Source organism: Mercenaria mercenaria, chromosome 15 (genome assembly GCF_021730395.1).
Source record: "Mercenaria mercenaria strain notata chromosome 15, MADL_Memer_1, whole genome shotgun sequence".
In the NCBI taxonomy this organism is placed as follows: Eukaryota; Metazoa; Mollusca; class Bivalvia; order Venerida; family Veneridae; genus Mercenaria; species Mercenaria mercenaria.
Genome location: NC_069375.1, coordinates 6,159,426 through 6,187,298, shown reverse-complemented (window position 1 = coordinate 6,187,298; position 27,873 = coordinate 6,159,426). Strand labels below are relative to the sequence as shown.

The following is a 27,873-nucleotide window of genomic DNA, read 5'->3' as shown; positions in this document are numbered from 1 at the left end:
CACGGGAGATGTGCACACGTACGACAGACAGGACATGTACACACGACACACGGAAGATGTATACATAATACATGGGAGACATACATACGTGGAATGTACACACGTACGATACACGGTAGATGTGTACACGTACGATACACGGTAGATGTGCACACGTACGATACACGGGAGATATGCACACGTACGATACACGGTAGGTGTGTACACGTACGATACACTGGAGATATATACACGTACGATACACGGTAGATATGTGCACTAACGTACGATACACGGGAGATGTGCACACGATACGTGGGAAATATACACATATACAATACACGGGAGATGTAATGTTTCGATACTTTCTAATTGTATATGTCTAATAGTAGTAATTCAGTATATAGTTTACCAATTACTTTCATATATGTGGCTGGATAACACCCACGTAGGCATTTTTTGAAGATGCAACTTTTATGTGTTATATGTGAAGTATATGATATAAGTAGTTCATTGATGCCGGTAGTCACAATTCTAAGGTCATATTAAGGTCAAGAAATTAGGTCAAAGATCATTAAGTGCAGTTTTTACAGATTTCACTTATATTGCTTTATATCTTCGCCATTTGATGAAATAAGTGAACAAAAATGGTATTTAATTGAAGCCAATATATTTAACTATGAAATAAAATCACTATATGCAAATTAGCTCATTTGCATATTTATAAATATTAATGAAAGTGACAAAACCGTACAAAATTACGATAAAAAATTGGCATGTATGTACAGCTGTGCAATATTTGTTTAACAAATAACCGAGGCCTTTGAGTGGTTTATCGTCTAGTTTACCACGGTTCAGAGTTCAGATATGTATGAATTTAACCACGAGAGCGTTAGCCCGAGCGGTTAAATACTGAAGCATCTGAACGATGAACCGTGGTAAATTAGACGATAAATCACTCGAAGGCCTTGATTGTTTTCATTCTGACATACCCATTGACATATTTTAATAAATATTATGCTGGACTTCATTTACCCGAGGAGTAATGTATCGTACGTCGCGCGGCATTTTGACGTCATAATTGACGTCATAATTATCTCTTACCGGTCCGCGCGTCAACCGTTGTTTATCGCAGAATATACAGAGCGTGATTTCCTTCTTTGTTTAACTGGAATCAAATCGAGCCATGATAGAATGTTTTATATATAATGTTCATGATTTGGACAAACAGAAAGGTAACACATGATATGTAGGATACTTATCTATTGACGCCATCATATGTGTTATATGTGTAGATACTACTTGAAGTGGATGGGATGAGTTGACTTCTGACCAACTGTTATCTTCAGCACAAGTGTATATTTGTTTTCACAATTGCAAGGCAGTTATTTTGTATTAGGTACATATCTGCCGGTTTGTTCAAAATGTAAACCTATGTCACACAGCAAATATGACTGCCATTTTTTTTCAAAATGGCGACCAAGATGACCACCAAAGGTAAGTATGTTCAAAAGTATGCAATATATGAGCGTTTACATATGTTTTAATGTAATGTATTGCGGTATTAACATGGATAAATAAAATTGATAATAAGACCATACGCTGCCATGTAAACAGCCTCAGATAACCAATATGGTGCTCATTTTTCAAAACGACTGCCAAAAGTCAATATGTTAAGGTTTCTTTGCATATGTTGTAGAGTCTACAGAGTTGTTTTATGTAGTTTAGTATAGTATTGTAATTGAAAAAAAACCTGCTATTTTAAATCAGGTTGACACCATCTCAGACAACCAATAAGACAGCCACTTTTCACAATGGCCGTCAAGAAGTCAGTATGTTCAGTTCTTTTAATATACTGGAGAATGTACAGAAGGTTTTACAGTATTTTGACGGATAATTAAACAATATACTTTTTAAAACACATATTGGGTTTACAGACAGGATAGCCTAAATTGGTATCAATAGTATTCTTTGTATAACGACTGGGCACCCAATGTATCAAGAGGTATAGAGAAGGCAACTATGGATATCTTCGGTATATCGGCAGGCAAACTTTGCGTTTTAGACAGGCCACTATGGATATTCTTAGGATACAGACAGGCAAACTGTGTATCAGTGATATAAAGTCAGCCATTTTTGATATCATTTGTTTTCAGACACGCCATCCAGGCTAAATAATGATGACACTATCGGTATCGAGGGTATACTGATATGCCACTCTGAGTATCCTGTATATACCGACTAGCCCTTCTTGCTATAATACATACAGAAAGCTAGGGAAAACCTGGCTATACATATAGGCAACAATAGGTAGCCTGGATACAGTGACAGATAAAATGGGTATCCTAGAAATCCTAGGAAAATTATCCTGGGTATACATACATGTACATTCCACTATGGATATTTTAGTTATACAATCATTCACTCTGCGTGTTTTATGCATACATGTATAGCTACCCTTGCTATACATACAGTCCACTAAGGGTACCATGGCTATAAATACAGGTCACTATGGGTATTATGGATATACAGAAAGGCCTATCTGGGTATTCTGTACATACAGACAGATCATATTGACTACACTTGTATACATACTGGCAAATACTGGAATACTGAATATACAGACAGGCTATTCTGGGTATTCTGGACATACAGATGGGCCAACCGAGTTTCCTTCCAACTCTGGATATTCTGGGTATACAGGCATGTCATCCTGGCTATACAGTTGTATATATAGGCTACCAAGGGTAACTTGATTTACATACACGCCATTCTGGGTATCTTTGGAATATAGACATGCCATCATGGCTATACATTCAGGTCACTTTGGATGGCATTGGTATATAGACAGGTTATCTATGTATCCAAGGTATAGAGCCATGCCACTTTGTGTAGCCTGGATATACAAACATGTCATCGTGGCCATATATACTGGCCATAATGGATATCCCGCTTTCTGGGTAAAAAAATCTGGGTATACAGGCAGACCATCATTGCTGTACTCTAGGCCTGTATATTCGTTGAGTATGCTTGGTATATAGACAGGTCACTTGAGTGCATCCTAGGTAGGCCACCTTGAGTATCCTGGGTATACAAACAGGCCATCCTGACCGTTTACTTAATGTTACCACTATGAATATCCTGGGTATAAATACATGCCACCGGTGTACCCTAGCTATAGAGGCAGGTCTATCCAGGTATCCTTAGTATACTGTCAGGTCTTCTTGGTTATAAATACAGGCCAAAATTGGATCCTGGGTACCGCTATATGTAAACTTGCTATACATAAAGACCACTCTGGGTATGCTGGGTATATAGGTCTTCCTGGTTATATATACAGAAAACTATAGGTATCCTAGGTGTACAGGCCTCCTCTCGTGGTATCCATTGTATACATACAGGCTATCAGGGCTATATATGTATGCTAATACATTTTGTATACAGAGAGACCGCCAATGTATCCAATGTATACAGATCACTCTGGGTATCATGGAGATACATACAGGTCAGGTTAGCGATAGATACAGATACACTATGAGCGTCCGTGGCATGCAAAGAGGCAACTATCGGTACCTTAGGTATAGATGCAGGCCATTTTGGGTATCAGGGTTATACAGATTGACCACATGTGTATCCTGTGTATACTGACATACCATCATAGCTATACATATATGCCAGTTTGGACATATACTAATTACGCTTCGATAGCGTAAAATAATGGAGCTAAGTTTGCTTGCATTCAAAGGATAGCACGGGTGACATGTATGACTGTATTTCTATAACACCCAAAGTAATATATCATATACTAATGTGGATTGCAAGTCGAAATGGGGCAGTTAAATGTGCAAATGCTACCGATCCAACCAGGTTTACATGTTTGAATGTGCATGCGAGGCTATTTTTATACCAGCTGTAGAAATGTACATGGCAAGGAGGACGTTAAAGTTGTGCATTTTTAGAACAATGTCATCTGGTATTGTGTATTATAGAGAAAAGACTATGAGCAAGATTGAACTGTGTGAACTACGTTGTACAGTATGTGAATAAGTGTTAAATACTAATTATATTCTTAATGCATGGAATATTTACAAGCTTTACTTTGACATATATAAAACTAAGAACTAAAAATAAGATTCTTATCAATGGTTAAGAACAGATATATTTGTACAAAATGAACGTTTTAACTGCATATTTGATACATTTTAATTATTATTCATGAGTATGCAAATGAGCTGAAAAAGTCTTAATAAATATTTAGGAAGAACATTATTCCAAAATCAAAACATCTTACTATCTCAAAATATGGTTTATATATGAGATATGTAAATATTGTTAGTTTTTTAGATATTTTTTTTTAAATGATTAACATACACACCCACTTTTGACAGTATTTATTCTCACGAACAATAAATAATGCTACAAACAGATATATATTTATATAAAGTAATGCTTCAAATGTATTATTGCTTATTTTTGTCCATTAATAAACAGAAAAAGTGAAGATTTGATCTTTGTATTATCTAAAAATATCATTTTTAACGAATTATCTGCCCATTTTTTAAGTTCTCATAAATATTCATAAGTAGATAAATTAGATTTTTTTTATTAAGTGTTTGTAAATAAATGTTCAAAGCCCTGGCTTGATTGTTATTCTACACCGATAAATGACCAAGATACAAGGTATTTTATGTGTCACGCATGAAAATATGCACCGAATGACCTTTGACCTCGTTTATTTCACTATAAAGGGCCTCTCAAGGGTGACTACCGGGCAAGTCTTTCTTGTGGCACCTAGTAGATAACGTTTACCATGGTAGTCGTCCATCTTCAGAGAATGCCTATGTAAGTCACAATTTTGAAAACTCTAGGCATACTATGAATATGTATATCAATATGCAAAATTGAACCGTTGCCCAACCTCGCTCTTCCTACCAGTCATGCCCACTATCATTTTTTATTTTCCATCAATATTTACTTGTATATTCAAAATGTGAAGTTTTGTACCCTCACCCGGTCACCCCCGCCATTTCTTGTTATTTAAAATGTCCAAACCTTTAACATGTGAAGTTGTAACTACACCCACCGGACGCCAGTCATGTTCAAGGTATCTTACTTGATTGTTCTCTTTTAAGGACATCATTCTTTTGTTTTAAGTTCAAATGTACATCATGTTAAACAGCAACACTTGGTGCCAAAATACTCGAAGACAATATTTCGTTCTAGTTACAATTCAACAATTCAAGCTCACATTTCAAATAACTCCCTTTAATTCTAAAAGCTAAGCTTATTACAGTACTGTAAACATTTTCTTTTTAAGATAATTTCATTAGCCAGGATCAACATAACATGCATTTCTTTTGTACACTTAAAACAGTTTTTTTTTTCGCTAAACTGATTTTGACTAACGCAAACATTTGCTTCTTAGTAATATCCTTAACTTTTTGCCGGCTATACATTTTTTTTTTGCAATTCCTCACTATGTGTACAAACCCTTTCGGAGAGTGATACTAATACATCGAATTTGCTTGTTATTTTCATTTTCTGACGTTTTGTTTTGATTTTTGAGCCAATATTTAGATGCGTTTTTGAGAATGGGCCTACGACTAATTGGTGTTTGTTAACATTTGGTCAATTTCAAATGTGCGGTGTTTCACAGTTTTTAGGACAATATTATCATGTATGTGATAAGATAAAAGTTTGCAATCTTTTGACCTATCATGTGCGGTTTACAACAAAGGTAAGTTTTCTACTCGCTTTTAATATCTTAAATGTAAATTTATTTTTCAAAATTGAATACCTGCCTAGATTAAATAAATTATATTACACTCAGAATTAAATTTCACATTATTTTAAATGTCAGTTAAACTATTTATATTTATTTTGCGTTCATAGATGTTAAAACAATTACATTTCAGTCACCATGAAGTTTCTTCAAATTTTAGTCTTGATAGGTAAGTCGTCGTCTTCTTTTTATCAGTGTAGAAAGTTCACCGTGTTGATGTGTTTGCCGAATTAAAGACTTCCACAATGGCTATAAAACACATTCTAATATAAAACATCACAATGAAATAACCATTAATGATCTCTGCTTTATGATAACGTGTTCTTTTCTTTAGTTTTCAGCCTTAATAGGAAACTTTATCAAACTCTTACAATTGCAAATGAGTAGTCTGACCAAAAACTACGAAAGGCCGGTGGCGACTGCTGACTTCTGACTTCCGAGTTCCGACTTCCAACTTCTGACTTGCGACTGTCAACTTCTGACTTCCGACTTCTGATTTCTGATTTCTGACTACCGACTTCGCACTTCAGACTTTTCATACTATGTGCATACGGAAGTAATAAACCTTTGCAAAATGCCCTTGAGTTATAAAAAGAGATATCCGTAAGACAGCCAATGCTCGAATTTTTGTGCCAGAAGCAGGAATATTACATCTAGTTTTATAAAAAGGGCAAAAACACATGTCAGAGTTATCGGACTTAAACCAGTAAGGTGACTTTCTGAGTCAAAAAGGGGATACAATTTGATCAAAATGCTTGTCAGAGTTATAGGACTTGGTACCATTACTTAGTATCATAACCCCGAAGACACATTTGAAGTTTCAATTCAGTATCTGCATTAGTTTTGGAGATAGTAACTTGCATGTAAAACTTTAACAAGAATTTTGTCCAAAACGGGACAAAATTTGGCCAAAACACATTTCAGAGTTATGGGACTTTACCCAGTAAGGTTGGTAATTAACATTTAAAGAAAAAATAAGTGTCAAAGTTATATGCCTTTAAATGATACCGTTATGGAGTTGCATGCAACATGTGAACGGTTGGTCGTAACCTTCCGTTAACAGAAAAGACACCATGATGTTTCAAAGACGAACACAAAAGTCCCTGTCATGTTTCATTGCTTGTGGTGTCGAGTTATGTTTCTTTTTCCGTTTAAATCGTGTCAATTAAATTATGATAATATTTACAGTTCAAGTAATGGATGTTACAACATCGGAAGCGACTAATTCGGCATCAACACCAGTAACAACAGCATCAGTAACTACAAACTTGGCAACAAAACTAAGAACTCAAACGCCAACAAGAACAGTTAGTGTAACAACAACGAAAGCAAGAGCGCCCTGTAAAAGATTCCTAGCTTTATCAACATTTGCTGCATCAACCAGCCCTCCACCAAAAACATTACCACCAACTACAAGTAAGATTTGCGTACACGCCATTTTGTAGAATTAGGTGTTTGTAAATATTTTGTTTTGTAACTGAAAACATTCGAATGCTTTTTATTAAAGTAATCATTAGTGTAGGAATATGCATTTTTTTCGTATTATCATCTGCAGAATGCAAAATGACTTGCTGGTACCCGAGCCCGATGATGTGAGGAATCGATGAGATTTGGAAATGTTATAACACACATTCTTAGGTCTAGCACTGGTTTAGAATAAACGAAAAACAGAATATAACTTCAATCGATTGGAGTATGGTTGTTTATGTTTTGATGTAAAACTTTCTAGTTTAGCCTTGGTAGTCGACGAAAAACTCCACCTTGAATAGACGGATCAATTTATTTCCAGTCGAGCTTCAGATCAGTAGATGTTGTACATGAGCCAGTGGATTGCATTGCTACGCTGAGCGAAACTTGACGTTGTTTTAGTTAGCACTGACGCAATCAATTTGTAAAATTTCTTGGCGATCTAAAAAGGCATTGAAGTATTCCACACAATTGCACATTCTCCAATCTGATTAACTGCTATTTCAGTTATAAATAATTCAGTATTCAATTATTCAAAAATTGTTTATTTCAGCTTCATGTGCTGTGTTGTTGGTCCAAAGTTTCTCTGTGAAAACATGTATGCCCCTACCCCATGTCCTCCACCAAACAATTACTGCATTAATACAATAACAAACCACAAAGATGGGACAAAATCAGTAGACAGAGCGTAAGATTCGATCGCTTATTTATGTTTTTTACGATCTGTTACAAACTTTTTACTACCTGGAAAAAGAAGTAAAATATGTTTATAGCAAGAAGCTGATGTTACTGCATTAAAGGAACTTTCTAATTTGGTGTACAGGTTTTCTAAATGGGTGCTCAGCCATAAGAAAAATCAATTTTAGAATAAAGAAACATCAATATCTTGCATGTTTCCATACAACATATGTAACATCTTATATGTTTATTCCTGTCTGAATCAGCAAAACTGTAATTTGAACCTAGCTGGTAACTTCAATGTAACTTGAACCTTCTTCTATATTTCAAAACGATGCAACTGGCCTACCGATTGGATAAATAATTTATGAAACGTTCCGAATGTAAATCGGGTGAAGTAAGCTCTATGTACAGAGTTTCATTATGCTCAGCAATGCAATATTCAGTGAATCATTTTTAATCTAAGCTAAAATAAAATTAGATTAAGAATGAAAAGGTTAGTTAACATCGCACTGTAAAAAATAGATATATTTGGATTTAGATAAATGTTAAATAACCTAATATTATTGCAAGGATTCGGGTCTAACTGGGGGAGGCAAGGTCGTAGAAATTTACTGAGTAAACATCTAGTTTATTGTAGAAAAACACTTTTTAAGGAAATATAATTTTACTGTCTTTCTTAACTTAAGTTTATCCAACTCAGCTCCGAAAAGTTTATCCCCCTACCCTTCAGAAGCCTTGGGGTGTATAAACCTTTCTCCAACTCGATCAGTAAACTTGAATTAAACTAGAGTTGTCACAGGAGTGACGAACCACACCCCCAAAATATGGCCTTGTCACAGAACTAAGCCAATGTCAAAGCTGAACTTACTTGACCTCTGACCTACTGACTTCAAAATCAATAGAGGTCATGTGATGATCATGATCAACTTCCTTATGAAGTTTCAAGATTCTCGGCCTAAGCGTTCTCAAGTTATTGGCCAAAAAATGTTTAAATGTTCCGGGTCACACCTTTGGAACTCAAAACCAATACAGATCATCTGCTGGTCATGACAAACCTCCCTATTAAGTTTCTTGATCCTACTCCCAAGCGTTCTGAAGTTATTGTCCGAAAAGAGTTAGAATGTTCCGGGTAACTGTGACTTTGGCCTTTCCTCTATTGACCTCAAAATCATTAGGGGTCATCTACTGGTCATAACCAACCTCCCTATCAATTTTCATGATCCTAGGCCCAAGCATTCTCAAGTTATCATCCAGAAACCTATTAACTGTTTTGTGTTATTGTGACCTTGACCTTTGACCTACTAGTTTCAAAGTTGAACCTGCATTTAATCATGTTACACTTGTGTAAAAAATCTATAATCCTAGACTCAAGTGTTCTCAAGCTATCATCCTAAAACCGTTGAACTGTTCCGAGTCACTGCGACCTTGACCTTTGACCTCAAAGTCGAACTGTATTTTATGATATTACACCTGTGTACTAAAATTTATGAGCCTAGGCCCAAGTGTTTTCAAGTTACCATCCGAAAACCATTTAACTGTTCCGTGTCACTGTGACCTTGACCTTTTACTTGCAGACCTCAAAGTCGAGCTTGACCTGTATTTTAAGCTTTTTCACATGTGTACTAAAAATTATTTATATCAGTCAAGCCTTTCATGAGTTATCATCCGGAAACCGTTTAACTGTTGAGGGTCACTATGACCTTGACCTTTGATCTACTGACTTCAAGTTCGAACTTGACCTGTATTGTCTGATGTTACAAATGTATACCAAAAAGTCATTTAAATCGGCCAAGCCTTTCAAGAGTTATCATCCGGAAACCACGAAAACCAACGGACCGACCGACAAAGGGACAGACAGACCGACCGACCACCAAGCTCACTCCTATATACCGCCCCACCCTCCCTCTCCCCCACGCCCCTAAACTTCGTTTTGCGGGTGTATAAAATGATAGTAACCTACTATTCTATATTTATCTCCCCATTTATTAAACTCCGAATACTGATTCCGGTTGAAATTGTTTAACATCCAGTCAAATTTATCTAGCAAAAAAACTTTTGAATTATAAAAATTACGAGATCAAGATGGTATGACCGTCGACTGGGTTTAAACTTTCGAAAAGGTTTCGTTGATTTATTTGTGTCAGGAATATCAAAATGTTTATTGCGTAGCATCTTGGTTTGAAGGGAGGAATGTTTTCCTTGAAATCTAGTCGTATGTGCCAAAATAAAATAGAGAAAAGTGGAAACTTTACAGGTCGCGCAACACGACAAAAACGAAAATGTTGCAAGCTCGGTTTGATTGTGCCTGTTCATGGATGGTAGTGGAAATGCATGCAATAAGTTTAGGAAACGGCTGTCCAAATAGACTCAATTATGTATTATCTCTTTTTATTATTAATGTTTTACATGATAGTTAAATTTTATTGAAATAGCATGCATTTGTTTATCTAGAAAGAATAGTTTTGAAATTAACTCTTGTCATGCTTTACACAATTAATTCTGCATTTGCGGTCAATGTAGATCATGATCAGCTTGTACTACCGTGCATCTGATCATGACCTAAACTGTTCGTCTTTCAATCAGTATTTGTTTTTGATAAGAAACCCTTTTAATAGTTAATGGTACCGTCCAAATTGAAAGATGGACATGTTCATTATACAAATTTAGCGGGGTAAGGGTTAATGAGGTTTTGTCGACATTCAACTTCGTTTGTCAGCTTAAAGTACTATAAAGCATATTATTTACTTTTATTTTGTTGGGTTTAATGTCGCACCGACACAATTATAGATCAAATAGGAAATGTCCAGCTTTAATTGTGTAGGAAGATCCCTGGTGCCCCTCTGTGCATTATTTCATCACGAGCGGACACCTGGTAGAACCACCGACCTTCCGTTAGCCAGCTGGATATCTTTCTCACATGGAGAATTCAACGCCCTGAGTGAAGCTCGATCCCTACATCGATGAGAGACAAGTGATTTGAAGTCAGCGATCTTAACCACTCGACCACGGAGGCCCCTATTATTTAGTGGCACAATATAAGGAACACGAATTCTTAACATTTGTATGTTTGTACATTTGATGTACATTTTAAGTTATGGAATATGTTTTTTCTTTCATTATGTGGTATGATAACGTCTATAATTAGGCTTAAAGAGGTTTCGCTTCCTTTCGCAGTTGTGGTAATTTTGACACTTGTTACCGTGAATGGTTCCTAGGATCCTCGGACAACGACAAATGCCGAAAACTGAGCGATAATGACGAGGAGCGACTCGACTTTCAGTGCACATTTTGCTGTATTAAAGACAACTGTAACACTCCACTGCATCCATCAGATGACACCTTGTACAAACCTGTGAAATGAAGACATTACACACTTAGTGCCTGTATTTGAAATATTTCGCTAATAAAGAAATATCCAAGGGGTTAGTGTTGTTCAAGTTGTTTTATAAGCATTTTGGATACAGTTACCGAGTTGAATTACGGAAATCCTTTACCAAAGTCGCCACGATAAACTCCACTAATGTAGACGATATTACTGTCGTACAATAAAATCTCCTCTTCTTGAAAGGGCTATGGTCATACTTGCAACCATATGGGGCTTAATTTTCATACTGAACTTATTTGGAAAACCTGTATTTCTCAAAATTACATATCATCTCTTAAGTCAGTTTTCAATAGAAAATTCTTTGCAGACTGAAAGTTAACAAACAATCTATCTTCAGTAACTGACAGATGGACAGAGGAACATATTAGAGAACGATAGAGGACGAGGAGACACAATAAAATGATCTGTACGGTCTGCATATTGCTTTGTTTTGTAAAAACATACTAACTGTACTATTCAAGTTATGTTAGAATCCATCATTCATGACTAACAGAATCACAAAATGACAGACGAAAGGAAGAAAATGAAATAATGAAATGACGAGCCCATTCCCAACACTATTGTCTACTTATTTACCAAATTTCATGAAATAAAATCTCGTACTATATAAGTTATCACAGGGTTTAGGGGGTTACATTTTCTGGATTTGTTGCAATAGCAATAAAGTAGGACGTGTGTACTCTTTGTATAGCTATTAAACCTTGTACCATGTTTCATGAAAAAATACCTTGTACTTCCAGTATAACCTCAGGGACTCACTTTGTGTGACTAACGGACTGACTGACGGGGAAGGGGGCATACCATAACCGGTAATGTTCATATTCTATCAAATGCTTGTTTCAGCAAATCCGCAAATGGCTTGTTCATAAATGTTAGCTTTTTGCATAATCTAGAATCAGATAATACATGGCTGTAGAGGCCATCAGTGGTAAAGCAGAAAATTTCAGAATAAGTTAGATATTTTATAAAAGGACGTCAATAAAATATTTTTGTAGTATTAAATTCTGGGATCCGAAAACAATCGAAAATTTTTATTCCAGATTTTACAAAATCTCACAACGGAAATGATGTTTTACTGACCACAGAAATTCATCCGATGAAGTTTAAGCAGTCTACTGACCGACAGACTGATTGACCGACAATACAGTCTTCTCCAAAGGTTAAATTTTAAACGGTACAAGGAGCATTTCAATGATTAAATAAGTAGAGGACGTTTTTGTAACGTGTCAGTTTTTCTCAAGACTATTGCGTGTGGTCTCATTCTCGCCAATGTACTAGATTAGTTTGTCTATTACTTTGTGCCCGCTTGTATTATGTAACCACACTTGCAATGAAACCAACTACATATTGTCTGACCATTGTCTGATTGAATTTTCGCTGGCATTTGATACAGTTAATCAAACAACTGCAAGTAATGATGAAGCAAATTTTGTCAACACTAAATATATATGGAAAATTACTTATGCTCAGAGTTTGTAGACCGCCTGAAATGTGATGATATTACGGAAAATTTTAATAGTATAGGAAACAACATTTCATTGTGCACAGATAGTGATAGTATTAATGAATGTTTGAAAAGTTTCGAAGATACAATAGATAGTGTGGCGTCACCATTTTTTAAGAAGTCTATCAAGTCAGGTATTAATACAACTGGTGAAATATTTGTAAAAATGAAAATCCCTGGTATAATGATGAGTGTTATGAGAAAAGAAATGTATTTTTTTCGATTGTTTAAATAGAAAATCGTAATAATCATGTGATGAAAATAGAGTTAAATATGGTAAAAGCTACATCAGAATATAAGAGTTTATTGAGAAAATGTAGATATGAATACGATAAGCAGAAAACTTCCCAACTTGAAAACTGTAAGTTTAAAAATGCACGTAGATACTGGAAAATGTTAAAAGAAGCTGCTGGCGTTAAACCAACAAGTATTCCTCTATCAACGTTTGAGCAATATTTTAGAGCAGTGAATAACCCAGAAGATAGATTTTTTTGTACCTGACGAAGATGTATTAGAATTTAACAATAGATATAGGGAAAATGAATTTAAAGTTATGTTTGAAGAGTTGAACACTATTATATCTGAAAATGAAATTAGAATAGCAATAAACCAATTAAAACACAATCGTTCTGCAGGTCCGGATTTATTACTTAATGAATTTTCATTGCAGGAAAGGACTTTTTGTACCGTTATTGTATATTCTGTTTAACAAAATTTTTGAAATAGGATACTTCCCTGACAGATGGTCAGAAGGTTACGTCATTCCCTTTTCATATGAAAGGGAAATATTAATAATGTTGAAAACTACAGAGGAATTACACTATTGAGTAGTCTAGGTAAATTATTTACAGGTGTCATAAATACTAGATTGAAAAACTGGGCTGAGTCCTATAATGTATATGTTGAGGCTCAAGCTGGCTTTAGATCAAACATGGGTACTATAGATAATGTGTTTGTATTAAATGGTTTAATTTCCAATTTTTTAAATCAAGGGAAGCAACTTTTCTGTCTATTTGTAGATTATAGTAAAGCATTTGATTATGTTGTTAGAGAAAATCTCTGGTACAAACTTATTAGATTAGGATTACGTGGAAACATTTTAAATATAATTCAATCGATGTATGATTGTGTGAAATCAAAGGTAAAATACTTGAACAACTTGAGCGAAGAGTTTACATGTTCACTCGGTGTCAGACAGGGGAGTGCTTATTTCCCTTTCTTTTTTCTATGCTGCTGAATGATCTGGAAGAAACATTATACATAGTGTATTGAGGGTCTTGATATTCATATGTTTAAACTTTTTCTGCTTTTGTACGCCGATGACATTGCCATTTTCGCCAACTCTGCTGAAGAATTGCAACAATGTATACATTTGTTAAATGATTATTGTAATACTTGGAAATTAAAAGTAAATGTATCCAAAACTAAAGTGATGATATTCAAAAGAGGCGGTAGATTGGCCAGGGATCTGGCGTTTTATTATAACGGAAACTTAATTGAAATTGTTACGAAATTTACATATCTAGGTATTGTTTTTACATGTGGAGGCTCTTTTAGCACTGCGCAAACAACGTTAGCAGGACAAGCGCAGAAAGCAAATTTTAGTTTAGAGAAATAGGCCTACCTATATAAATTAACGTATATTAAACCTAGACATAAGATGGATTTATTTGATATTTTAATTGCCCCAATACTGAATTATGGAAGTGAAGTTATGGGTTTTAGTTCTAGTCAATCCATGGAACGTGTACATATGCAATATTGTAAAAAAGTCTTAGGTGTGAAAAAAACAACACAGAATGATTTTATATATGGAGAACTAGGTAGAATATCCTTTCACTGTAGACACTTATTTAATGTTATTAAATACTGGATAAAAATCTTAGGTAGTAAAGAGAACAAGTATATAAGTAGAATTTATCAGGTATTGAAAAATGATTTTGAAACTAACCCAGGAAGACAGAACTGGTGTTCTCAGTTAAAAGGACTTTTATGTTCTCTTGGCTTTTACGAAGTTTGGCTGCAACAGACCGTAGGTAATGCTGATAACTTTTTAGAAATAGTTAAGCAAAGACTAAAAGATAATTTTGTACAGAATTGGCATGAAAGGTTACAAGAATCGACTCGAGCATTATTTTATAGAACTATTGCAAATTTTAAATTTCAAGATTATTTAGATTATTTCATGGTTAATAAACTTTGTCAATCTTTTGTAAGATTAAGAGTGTCATCTCATAGGTTACAAATAGAAGCAGGTCGATGAGCAAGACCAATAAGAATCCCAGTGAATGATAGAAAATGTGTAATATGTAATAAGCTAGAAGATGAATATCATTTCATACTTGAATGTTCAATGTACTCTGATTTAAGAAAACTTTACATACATAAAAGGTATTGGAAACATCCAAATAGGTTCAAATTTGTTGAGTTGTTAACGCTAGAGAATACCATATATATAAGAAAACTAGGAACTTATGTATATAAAGCATTTCAAAGAAGAAACGACAGGTTATATGGTACACGTGAATAAATATTTTTAGACATGAATAAGATTTCACTACAATCACGTTTTTGTATAAAAGAAAATAACCATCTTTAAGTCAATCATTCTGAGGCTATTTCATTATCTTTACTTTATGTGTTTTGAAGAAATTTATCCATGGTATCTGTCTTGCATCTATGTTTTTGCAAGATTGATAAATTTGTGGATCTGGGGCCCGTCTTATCAAGATACTTACGAGAATATTTTTCGTATCTTTCTCGTAAGTCTCTCGCAACGTTCTCGTAAGTCTGACAGGCGTCTTATGAAAATTATCGTAGCTACGATATCGTAAGTTTCTACATAAAATCCTCGTAAAGTTACGAGAGGATCAGGGGTCTCGTAAATATTTACGATATCGTAAATAAAATGGCGGCATCCGTGTGAGCAACCACGACGAAACTTTTCTGTCGAAATTAACAATCTGCAGTAAAACTTGATTATCCGTGTACAAGTTGCACAACAGTGGATGAACTACGTCATCGATCATACAGCACGCGCTTTGGGTCAGTGCGACACAAAGCGGAAGCGAGTGTTAAAAAGGAAATATTGAGCACAAAAATTCTGTTTATCGTCGCTTCCTGTGTTGACATGCTCAGCATGATGCTGGTAATAATTATTGTAGAAATATTCGGTTATTTTGGTATAATTTTATTAGTATCGATATTGCACACACTCATCATCAACGGTTATTTGCATTGGGTCGACTCGTACCCTATTTACTTCGTATCTGTGTTTTTTATCATCTATATAATAAAAGAAACTTTATGTGCACGAGACTTGATTTACAAGTTTTAATATAAAAATAAATTAAATAGGCATCAATGATATATATTCGATACGAACAAATGCCTACAATCGAAGGGTATGTTTGACAGTATTGCAACTAATATGACCTGTCTGTAAATATGTTTACTGGATAATAAAGTCAAGGAATTGTCTTGCCTTCCAATAAATTAACTGAACGCCACCTAGCCTGCATGATAGCCATCAGGTCAGTGCCGTAGCCAGACACAAATTTTAACCGAGGCAATCTAGGGAGCATGGCCTACCCCGGAAATTTTTTGCGGGGGCATTCTGGAGCACTGTCAGAATGTGTTATATCACAGTAAAAATCGTTCTTTTAGCTTTATTTATAACAGTTACTTTCATATTTTACGAAAAAAATTATATAGATAACAGGGATAATTAGGGATTTATCGTAGACATATATGTTCGGAAACAATCATTGCAATAAAATCATAAATCAGTCGGTAAAGACATACAACAACATGCTATATATCAGTTTACTAGTAGTTTGTTAGTTTCAGGCCCGTAGGAAGCATTTTCAAATTGGGGGGTGGGGGCACACATTTTGAAAATCAGCAGACCTATAACACACCAAGATTAAATGAATACAGTATAGTATGAGTATGAGTATAGTATAAAACCCCTTACCTTTTTCTCGGGCTTGGGACCGACAATGAAACGCTTTTCTCAGGCAGGTTTAGTTTTTTTTTTGTTTTTTTTTTTTTGTATTTTTAATTATAAAACTGCAGATCACAGCTAAAATTGACTCGCTGTCAAAAATTTGCTAAGATAATTACCATAATCGGTCAAATTATTGGTGGGGGGAACGGCCCCCCTGGCCCTACGGCCCTGAGTTTATAGTCCGATATGGGGTAGGCACGGAAGGGGGCTCTGTCCGTGTTTTTGGGGTCAGGGGCCCCCCTAGAAATTTTTGAAGATACAGGTATGAAACGGTGGCCTCTGGTGTTTTATTTTTCTAAGATTTGAGGTATGGGAGGGGGCGCCAAGGCTATCAATATGACTGCTAGTATTTCTGCCTCACCTTGCCTCAATGATGTCCTGAGGCAAATGATATTCTGACATATTCCTAATGATATTACACTTTAACTTTTATAACTGAATTTTTCGTCAGTGTGATATGCCTACTTTTTACTTTTTTCTGGCTCCTCAAATTTTAACCCAGGCAACTGCCTCGGTTTACCTCAGTGTGGCTACGGCACTGCAGGTAACCCGATGCCTATCTGGCTTGAAATCTTGATTTGACATATTTGTGATATTACATAATTATGTCATGCAATGCAAGTTACAAATGAAACATTCTTATCACACAAGCTTGGTATCACAGTTTATTATAATGTCTTTAAAACTTAATTAATGTTGCAGAATGCCAGAAGATATTACAGACAACAATACTGCTCAGTGCAGTAACCAGACCTGGAAAAAAACACTGCTAAAGGCAAGCGTTTGGGACAGAGTGCTGCATACATGGGCTTACGCACAAACTGAGATTTTGCAAGTCAACTGTCAAAGTTATAAAGGGAGGTAATAAAAGGAATGGAATTCATAATACCTTTTAAACTGTGAAGCAGATATTTAAACCTATGACAAATATATGAGTTATTACTGAGATAACAATTATAGAAAATAGGAAATAGCAAGAAATTGATATTTTTTATGTTCATAATAAAAAAAAAATTGGCTGCCAAATTATAACCAAATTCATTATAACCCTTCAAAGGTAGTGTGTCACATTAAACCAACTCTTTCTGTTTTCATAATATTGTATTATAAATAAACATTGACATTATTTTTGTAACAGATGGTTGACAATGTTGAACATTGAGTTGAAGTCCTGGAATCTCGGTCAACTGCAGATAGCAGCATGACGTAAAGCAGACATCTTGTTTCCCAGTTCGATTTTAGTCAGGTATTCTTGGTGGTATGTGACAAAAAAGCCATTGAGTTATTTTTTCCTTCCTCTTGAATTCATATATATTTTCCTTCCTCTTGATATAATATATTATATAGAACCAGGGAAAATGTCAAATAAAGTTTATAAAATTTTCAAAATGAAGTAATCATAAAATTCCTTCATTCTAAAGATATATGTCTTTGTCTGAATTATAGTAGCAAATATATATATTCCTTCTTATCTTAGAGTGATAGTAATAAATGTATTGCACATTATAAATAATTTAATAATTCTTCATATTAAAGCATATTTTATTGTTTGTTTCTGAAAAAAAAAAACAGTTGACAGACCATAATTACTGATATTACATTTTGTCATAACTAGTTTTATTTAAACCAGGATAAGTTTGAACATTAGCTTTACTTTTTCTGGTATGAAACTCTGCAGTCAACACAGGTTTATAGAGGTCTGCAAGTACAGAGTTTTAAATTGTGAAACAAAGTAAGTTATTGTGTCTTTCCTAAGACCTTTTGGGCATGTTTAAGACTTATACATGCTATACATATTCACTTTTACTTCTCAGAACTCATCATATAATATGTCATACGAGATAGCACACAGTACTGTTTGTCCATATAGAGTACATCTTTTATTTGCTTGAAAATATTTTGACTTTTCACAACTGATGCGGTATCAGTTGCCCTTTATTGCTGTGCATTTGAAACCCACGCTAGAGGTATAGCATTCTTTCATGCAGGAAAGTCATCCAGCTAGTTAACATAGTGGTGGTTGTTAAAACAAGTACCTGCTCTTGCCTGAAATAATACCTGGGGTCTTCTGTCACCACCAAAAGCTCGAAAGTCATACTTAAAAAAAATAGTTTGGTACCTTTAAGTTCCTTATGTTTTGATGTTAACAAGTAAGCAGTAACATTGAACACACCACATTGAACTGAAAATATACTTATATAGCTTAATGAACTAAATTAGATTTTAGCTGAAATGCTTTCAAAGGTCAGTCACACATGTCTTCTTCATCATTAGCTGATCTCACAGACATGTCACATAGAGCTCTCTAGCTTTTATTTTGTCAGAATTGTGCCTCTTTTTAGCTCACCTGAGCACAAAGTGCTCAAAGGTGAGCTTTTGTGATCACCCTGTGTCCGTCGTCGTTGTCGTCGTCAACAATTTGACTGTTAACACTCTAGAGGTCACAAATTTGAGCCAATCTTAATGAAACTTGGTCAGAGTGTTACCCTCAATGAAATCTTGGAAGAGTTTGATATTGGGTCATCTGGGGTCAAAAACTAGGTCACCAGGTCAGATTAAAGGTAAAGCTTGTTAACACTCTAGAGGTCACAATTTTGGTCCAATCTTAATGAAACTTGGTCAGAATGTTACCCTCAATAAAATCTTGGACAAGCTTGCTATTGGGTCATCTGGGGTTAAAAACTAGGTCACCAGGTCAAATCAAAGGAAAAGCTTGTTAACACTCTAGAAGATACATTTTTGGTCCAATCTTAATGAAACTTGGTCAGAATGTAACCCTCAGTAATGTTAATCTTGATGATCTATAGGTCAGATTCAAATCTGGGTCAGGTGGGTTAAAAACTAGGTCACTAGGGCAAATTGAAGTAAAAGCTTGTTAACACTGTAGAGGCCACATTTATGACTGTATCTTCATGAAACTTGGTCAGAATGGTAATCTTGATGATTTCAAGGTCCAGTTTGAATCTGGGTCATGTTGGGTCATAAGATAGGTCACTAGGTCAAATTAAAAGAAAAGCTAGTTTACACTTTAGCGGCCGCATTTATACCATATCTTAATGAAACTTGGTCAGAATGTTAATCTTGATGGTCAATAGGTCAGGTGAGCGATAAAGGGCCTTCATGGCCCTCTTGTTTAAACTAGAGATTTTGGTAACAGTTTTGCCTGTGTCTCAAAAACTACTAGGCCTTCATAAATTACTTTGCTGTCATAAGATAACCTCACAGGGCAAGTTGTGTAACTCTAGCTTCAGTTTTGTCGAAATTGTGCCCTTTTGAATTTAGAAAATTTTATTATTTAAAGATGAATGCATGTAAGCTGGTTTCTCATAAATAACTTCCCATACGATGATAATATTTTCAGCTTTAGAATAGTTAAATACACATAAACATGGATGTATATGTAAAAGCCCTGATTTTAAGGGTTTGGATAGTAATATTTTAAAATCAGAGTTATCTCCCTTTGTTAGTTTTATTGTGTTTTGTGTGCATTCATGTGCATTGACCCTAGGTCAAAGTTTTTCCTCTGAAATGCTTTAATTTCATTGAATTAAGCTTTCATAAGATACCTGGTCATTGTCAGTATAGTCATGTAACTGAATACTAGGGATATAAACTAGCTATTTTTATTTAGGGACCCAGACTGTCAAAAACAAATGTTTAACATTAGGTATATGGGCATTTTCTCCAACAATTTAGGGGCCCAGCCAAAAATCTAGGGGCCGTGGGCTACTGGGCCCCTGCTAATTTATATCCCTGAATACATGTATTGAGCTTTTTATTTTAAAACAGTTGAAATCATATTGGATTAAATACAGGTTTTTATTTCACTCATTACAGTTTGTAATTATGAATTCAATGGTCTCATGAAGTGCTTAGTAATGATTTTATCTTTTATGCTATTGGCTCATTCTGTTTAGACAGTTTGTTAATATTTTGTTTCATAAATGACAGTCTTTCTTATATCACTGTCTCATTCTCTATTTGCACTATAAACCATTTAATCATTTTCAGACCACTAACCAGATCACAGAGTGTGTGTGTTGTGGTGTTATGCTGTGGCTGAGATACTGCTGTGACATTTATATGTGCATTTAGGTCCACAACCTGGTATGCATAATTTGTTTTGTAACCTGTACTTAATTGCATAACAATGTACATTTTAGTTTACACACTTCCTGAAGTATATGTATTTAGCCGTAATATGCCACTACACACACTTGTATATGTTTGAGCCTGAATGTTATTATTTGATTAAGAGATATGTTAATATGAACTGTACGGTATTTTGTGTAACAACTTTGTGTCTTACATGATTGTAAGTATTTATAGTAAGTATTGTTCATATTATGTATTTTCAGGATGTGTTATACTAAATACTATGGAAATACTAATATTAAAATAGTAAAACTACAATTGGTAAATTGCTTGTTGACCTTCATAAAGGAATAAGAAGAACCCATCCCCATATCCCCATAAACGCTATTAGTTTTTACAGCCAATCATTATGGCATTCTATAGAATCTAACAGTGTGGCATGTACATATTCTATATCACTGTAGGTTGAAATTATTGTTTTGCCCATACCAAAGTAAGATATGGGTAGATCCTCATTTTTTTTCCATATATTTTTTCTTCACAATACAGTGTTTAAACTAGAATTGCAGACAGAGCAATTTGTACTTACATGTAAAAATTATTGTATCATAGCTCGGTGTTTTTTCTTAACAAATTTGGTGCAGGTAAATCGTATACACTGACTTCAGGGTGCGGTAACTAAAAGTGTGCAGGTATTTAATACCCGCACGCTAGTTACCGCACTGTTGGATAGGAAGGTATGCCAGCGTGTCTGGAACAGTAGACAGCGAAGTGTATTTTATTGATTTTCTGCTCTCGCATTGGTTTATTTTACCTGGGCTTTACACATTTGTAATGCAAGGATTTCAAGTACTCACTGAACTGCTGTATATGGCAATGAGGAACGACTACAACTACCATATATGGAAGGCTATGATACAAAACAGAAAGAACATTAAAACTCTCGGGTAAACGATTTATACTCGGGGGCTACGCCCCCTCGTACAAATCGTTTACCCTTGAGTTTCAATGCTCTTTCTATTACTTAAACAATGCTTACATTCTACTAAACTTCTTTCAGAAATTGCACTAAAGTAACACAGTGATTAAGACTGAAAGAAGACAATAGGGCATTTGTTTTCATCTAGAGAAAATAAAATGAGGGTTGGAACAATTTTGGTCAGTCAGTTGAAGTAGTTGAGGGTGGTTCTTTACATTATTTGATGGAAAAACATGTATATATGTTTCAGGTATTATATGAGTTGACATCTGTACAAGACATCCCTCTGTAGACAGTTCTGAGTGAGCAACAGCCCAAGACACCTTGTTAATGCTGCCCTGTTATCTACTGGGTTTCTAAATACAAGTCAAGTAAGTACTTGCTAAACTGAATTCATTTGAAGCTTTTTTAGCTTGACTCTATGAAATATATGGAGAGCTGTCCTACTTGCCCCGGCATCAGCATCCATGTCTACACCTGCTAGCACAAGGTGGATTTGCTTCAAACTTAAAACCACATCATATGACACAAGGGACAAAACTCTGGCATCAATATTTCATGAATTATTCCCCTTTTGTATTAAAAATTTCAGGTTAAATTTTCAGTGCACTTTACATTCTAGTAATTATTAATTGATTAAAACTTGAAATACATTGCAGTTGTTCCACGTCATCTCCCACATCATAATGACAAAAGGTCCAAAAAATACACAAATATGCCAAATTGTACTTACTTAAAGTTTTAATCTGGGTCATGTTGGGTCAAAAACAAGGTCACTTGGTCGAATCAAAGGAAAGCTTGTAAACACACTAGAGGTCACAGTTGTGACTCAATCTTTATGAAACTTGGCTAGAATGTTTGTCTTGATGATTTCTAGGTCAAGTTTGAATCTGGGTCATGTGGGGTCAAAAACTAGGTCACCCGGAAAAATCAAAGGAAATGCTTGTGAACACTTTAGAGGCCACAGTTGTGACTCATTCTTTATGAAACTTAGTCAGAATGTTTGTCTTGATGATTTCTAGGTAAAGTTTGAAACTGGGTCATGGTTTCCGGATGATAACTCATGAAAGGCTTGACCGATTTTAATAATTTTTGGTACACAAGTGTAACATTAGAAAATACATGTCAAGTTCGAAATTGGGGTCAGTAGGTTAAAGGTCAAGGTCACATTGACCCTGAACAGTTAAGCGGTTTCCGGATGATAACTTGAGAACGCTTGTGCCTAGGATCATTAATTTTGGTACACAGGTGTAACATCATAAAATGCAGATTAAATTCGACTGTGATGTCTGTAGGTCAAAGGTCAAGGTCACAGTGACTCGGAACATTTAAATGGTTTCCGTATGATAACTTGAGAATGCTTTGGCCTAGGATCATAAATTTTGGTACACAGGTGTAACATCATGAAATACAGGTCAGGTACAAGTTGGAGGTCAGTAGGTCAAACGTCAAGGTCACAGTGACTCGGAACAGTAAAACGGTTTCCGGATGACCCGCTTGGGTCTAGGATCATAAATCTTTGTACACAGGTGTAACATGATAAAATACAGGTCAAGTTTGACTTTGAGGCTAGTAAGTCAAAGGTCAAAGTCACAATAACTCACACAGTTAAACGGTTTCCGGATGATAACTTGAGAACACTTGCATCTAGGTTAATTAAAAATTGATAGGGAGGTAGGTTAGTTATGACCAGCAGATGACCCCTACAAATTGGGGGTGAGTAGTCACAGGTCAAGGTAACAGTGACATAGAACATTTAAACGGTTTTCGGACAATAACTTAGAATGCTTGGGACTAGGATCACGAAACTTTATAGGGAGGTTGGTCATGACCAGCAGATGATTGTATTGGTTTTGAGTTTTCAAAGGTCAGAGTGAGCCAGAACAATTTAGACCTTTTCCGGACATAACTTTAGAACGCTTGGGCCGAGGATCATGAAACTTCATAGGGAGGTTGGTCATGGCCAACAAATTACCTCTCTGATTTTGAGGTCAGTAGCTCAAAGGTCAAGCATGTTCACGTCGACATTGGCTTAGTTCGTGACAAGGACATATTGTGGGGGTATAATTCGACACTCTGTAACAACTCTAGTTTTCATTAAAATTGGTCTATAGCATCATTGTAAGGTCATCTTTCAAATTTGTTCAAATGAGGGCACATGACCTGTTTTATGCTGTTATACTGATCAGAAATATTATTATTCATGATTCAGTGTGTCATAAATATATTCACTGTCATATGGCCAAGGTCTTGGGCCTTCTTAATTCGTCCGTCACACTAGCTGTTGTACTCAATTGCTCTTACAGTTACCATTCATGGTATGATTAGGCTTAAGAAGTAGATGATCCCAAATGCTTTGGGGATTAGTAGGTCGTCATACTGATCAGAGGAACAACCCACCATGGGGGCATACACGTTCTTCAAACACCTCTTATGAATATGTGTATCTTGACAGATTTCTTTTTTTTAATTTTCAGGTATCCATCAAAGATTGGCCATGGTGATTACAGAACTGAAAGCCAAGCTGTGATTTTTGAAAATTTATTATAAAGTTCTAAATGGAAATACATTGAAAAGCACAGACAACTTCTTGTATTTTAAGCTACCACTTAACCATAGTGTTAATTGATTGATTACAGACATAAATGTATGCAGTGAAGTTCAGTTTAAAGTGACTAAATATAAACGCTGTAACAGGAAGATTGGTCAATAGCTGAAAGGTCAAGCTCTAAGGCCATTATTCACAAGCCAAATCGTTTGTGTCTCTAAAACTCGTATAGGGAGAAAATGTCAAAAGGTGATATTTATGACCAACTTTGAAGAATACGTGGTGAATTGCTTTGCTCATTGTTGGTCTGTCGGCATCGTTTTAACGCCCCGACACAAGTGGTGGGGAGTTATAGAATGGTCTCTGTCCTTAACGTCCGTCCGTAACATTTGTATCGCGAGGTATATCCTAAACCCCTCCAAGGATTTCATGAAACTTGGGTCAAATGACACCTCATTAAAACAATGTGCAGTGCAGAACTTATGAGTCAACCATGTCAGCTCAAGGTCAAGGTCACAACTCAAGGTCAAAGGTTTGAGCCGTCCCTTTTGTGTCTGCTCCTAAGCCCCTTGAAGGATTTTCATGAAACTTTGGTCAAATAATCACCTCATCAAGACAATATGCAGACCTCGCGAGTCAGCCGTGTCGGTTCAATGTGAAAGGTTTGAGCTCTGTATCTCCCAAACCCCTTGAATTATTTTCATGAAACTTGGTCAATTGATCACCTCATCAAGACAATTTAAAGAACTTATGAGTCAGCCATATTGGATCAGGGTCAAGGTCACAACTCAAGGTCGAAGGTTTGAGCCTTCATTTTGGGTCTGCTCTGTATTTTCTGAACCCCTTGAAGAACTTTCAAATTCATAGATGTTGTCATATAATTAACAACGTCAGTGCTTCCACCCAATTCCATCAGCGTTTCATTATCCATAACAGCGGCGGGGGACAGCTGTCTTTCAGATTGCCTTGTCTGATCAGTAACTAGATAATACTTGTGCCTACACTAGTCAAACTTCATGGGACTATTGCCTGTAGACAGCAGATGACCCTTCCTGTTGTTGGGATCAGTGGAATAACTTTCATAGTAATTTTGAGACTGTAAACAGTTTCCGACCAATATTTCAAGAGTACGTTGGCCTACTGACGCTAAGCTTTATAGATTTGTCTGTGGTAAGTAGACTTCTATTGCCACAAGGACGTTGAGACTGAAAACTGTGTCAGCTGTATACTTGAAGAGTGCTGTAGCTGACAGATTTAGAACTACAATATGATTTCCTGTCGTATTCAAATGATCATTACGGGTCAGTTTTTTGAAGGTCATGGTGACCTCTAGACTGAAAATGTTCTCTGGTCAATATCTGAAAAAGCCTTTAGCCTACAGTCTTTAAACTACCTAGGGAGATTAAATGTAAATGACCCATACTTCTTACTTGTCAGTATGACGAAGGTCAGAGTCACTGACCCTTAGACAAAAGTTTCTGCTTAATAACTATTAAACACTTGCTCCTACTCTAACTTCACAGGGGGCCTCCGCGGCCGAGTGGTTAAGGTCCCTGGCTTCAAATCACTTACCCCCAACCGATGTGGGTTCGAGCCTCACTTTGGGTGTTGAATTTTTCATGTAAGGAAGCTATTCAGCTGGCTTACGGAAGGTCGGTGCCCGCTTGTGATGAAATAATGCACGGAGGTGCACCTGGGGTCTTCCTCCACCACGAAAGCTGGAAAGTCGCTATATGACCTATAATTGTCGGTTCGAATTAAACACAACAAAAAAACTGGCTTCACAGACTTTTCTATTTTCAACATATGACACTTGAGGTTTTTGCTGCTGATGAGTCAAGGTCAAAGTGAAAAAGATGCTCATTCATATGAATTACATATACATACTAATCTGGGGTTCGAACCTGTATTGAAGTATGGGAAGTTTTTAGTTATCACTAGGTTAGGAAAGAAACAGCCAAAAGTGTCATTTCATCATGATCTGTATGAAACAAGACCGGAATGTTTGTTTTCATAAATTCGCGAGCAATTTTGAAATTTGGATCAAAAAACTAGATCAAATCGCAAAAATACACGTTTACAACTAATGTCACATTTATGTTTTTGTTCTGATGAATTCAAGTTACAAACTATTCATCTGCGAGCAAATATACGTCACTAGTTGAATCATAGAAACTCGCACACTGTTTCTGTACACCTGTCCTGTCAACTTCAAGTATTTCGACAGAGTAAGATAGATATGTCTGTCTGTTAGAAAAATCTGAATAGTACATGCAATAATTAATCACAGGTGCCCATCCGGGCATTCTTTTAAGAACGAGTGGACACTGGTTTAAATACTGACCTCCCGTTAGCCATACTGACAAAATCCTCTTGTGATGTTTCGAACCCACAGCGAGGCAAGTGATTCGAAGTCAGCGACCTTTACCACTCGGAGACACCATTCATTAATCTTACCAAGCAACTGGTGCAACGCAATGCATGGAAACATGGTACCGTACATTGTCTTGTGTATATTTCTACACATTCATAGTTATTTTAAGCATATATGAGCCGCGCCATGAGAAAACCAACATAGTGGCTTTGCGCAGTCTGGTCAGGATCCATGCTGTTCACTAACAGTTTCTCTAATTCCAATAGGCTTTGAAAGCGAACAGCATGGATCCTGACTAGACTGCGCGTATGCGAAGGCTGGTCTGGATCCATGCTAATCGCAAAGTCACTTTGTCGGTTTTCTCATGGCGCGGCTCATGTATTACCCAGAGGGACTTGAAAATCTTGCAAATTGGGCCGTGATAGATCGGAACTTTTTAAATGGTGTATCCTCTGCAGTTTATAGGGGATTTAACCGGGCCAAAATCATTTCAGGTTATGTAAAAAAATCGTACTATTTTTAAGTTTGTACATCAGCTCAATTGCCTGTCCTATGGTTTTCCAAAATGTCCGAAAATTGCCTCAAGTTATGTTCAGGGTATGTTCCTGACCTCCTATACACATCAATAGTTTCTTTATTTCTTACACAATCCTTCAAATAATAACAATTCGTCTGCGTGACACTTATCAATATCCAGAATACTATACTCAGACCGTAACAAGGAACCATACTTTTATACATTCTTTCATGGCACATGTATAAATTTCATATAAAGTCTTCAATGATACATGCATAGGTCTCAGTTCGGCAGTCAGTTTTAAATGTTTTGTTTTGTATCATTTTCTCATAACAGTTCTGTCTGAAATAAAAATTATTTCTTGGAAATGAAAATTAATTTTCACAAAAGCCGCGTTTCCGGATTTAGACTGTTGAAAAACAGAGATTTAGTTAGGGAATACACGTATGTAAAGGAAGATATAAGACGGGTGATGGTAATGATGGCTCCAAGATTTTGAGTGAGAGTGGTGAGTTTTCTAGATAGATCTAGAGGTATAATTCCCGTGAAAAAT

General features: G+C 35.8%; 2 long non-coding RNA genes across 3 annotated transcripts; both read left to right on the top strand.

The window, feature by feature from the left end:
• Window positions 1-5,676: 5,676 nt before the first annotated feature.
• Window positions 5,677-11,335, top strand: LOC128548892 (uncharacterized). 2 transcript variants are annotated; one of them, XR_008367324.1, is made up of 4 exons: window positions 5,677-5,716; window positions 5,895-5,930; window positions 6,950-7,916; window positions 11,084-11,335. It is a non-coding gene; the product is annotated as an uncharacterized LOC128548892 (long non-coding RNA). The 2 variants fall into 2 exon arrangements; XR_008367323.1 differs by lacking the exon at window positions 5,677-5,716 and having other exon boundaries at window positions 5,724-5,930.
• Window positions 11,336-15,779: 4,444 nt separating this feature from the next.
• Window positions 15,780-24,461, top strand: LOC123523806 (uncharacterized). The gene is made up of 5 exons (XR_008367322.1): window positions 15,780-15,946; window positions 17,510-17,668; window positions 17,946-20,914; window positions 22,132-22,252; window positions 24,359-24,461. It is a non-coding gene; the product is annotated as an uncharacterized LOC123523806 (long non-coding RNA).
• Window positions 24,462-27,873: the final 3,412 nt, after the last annotated feature.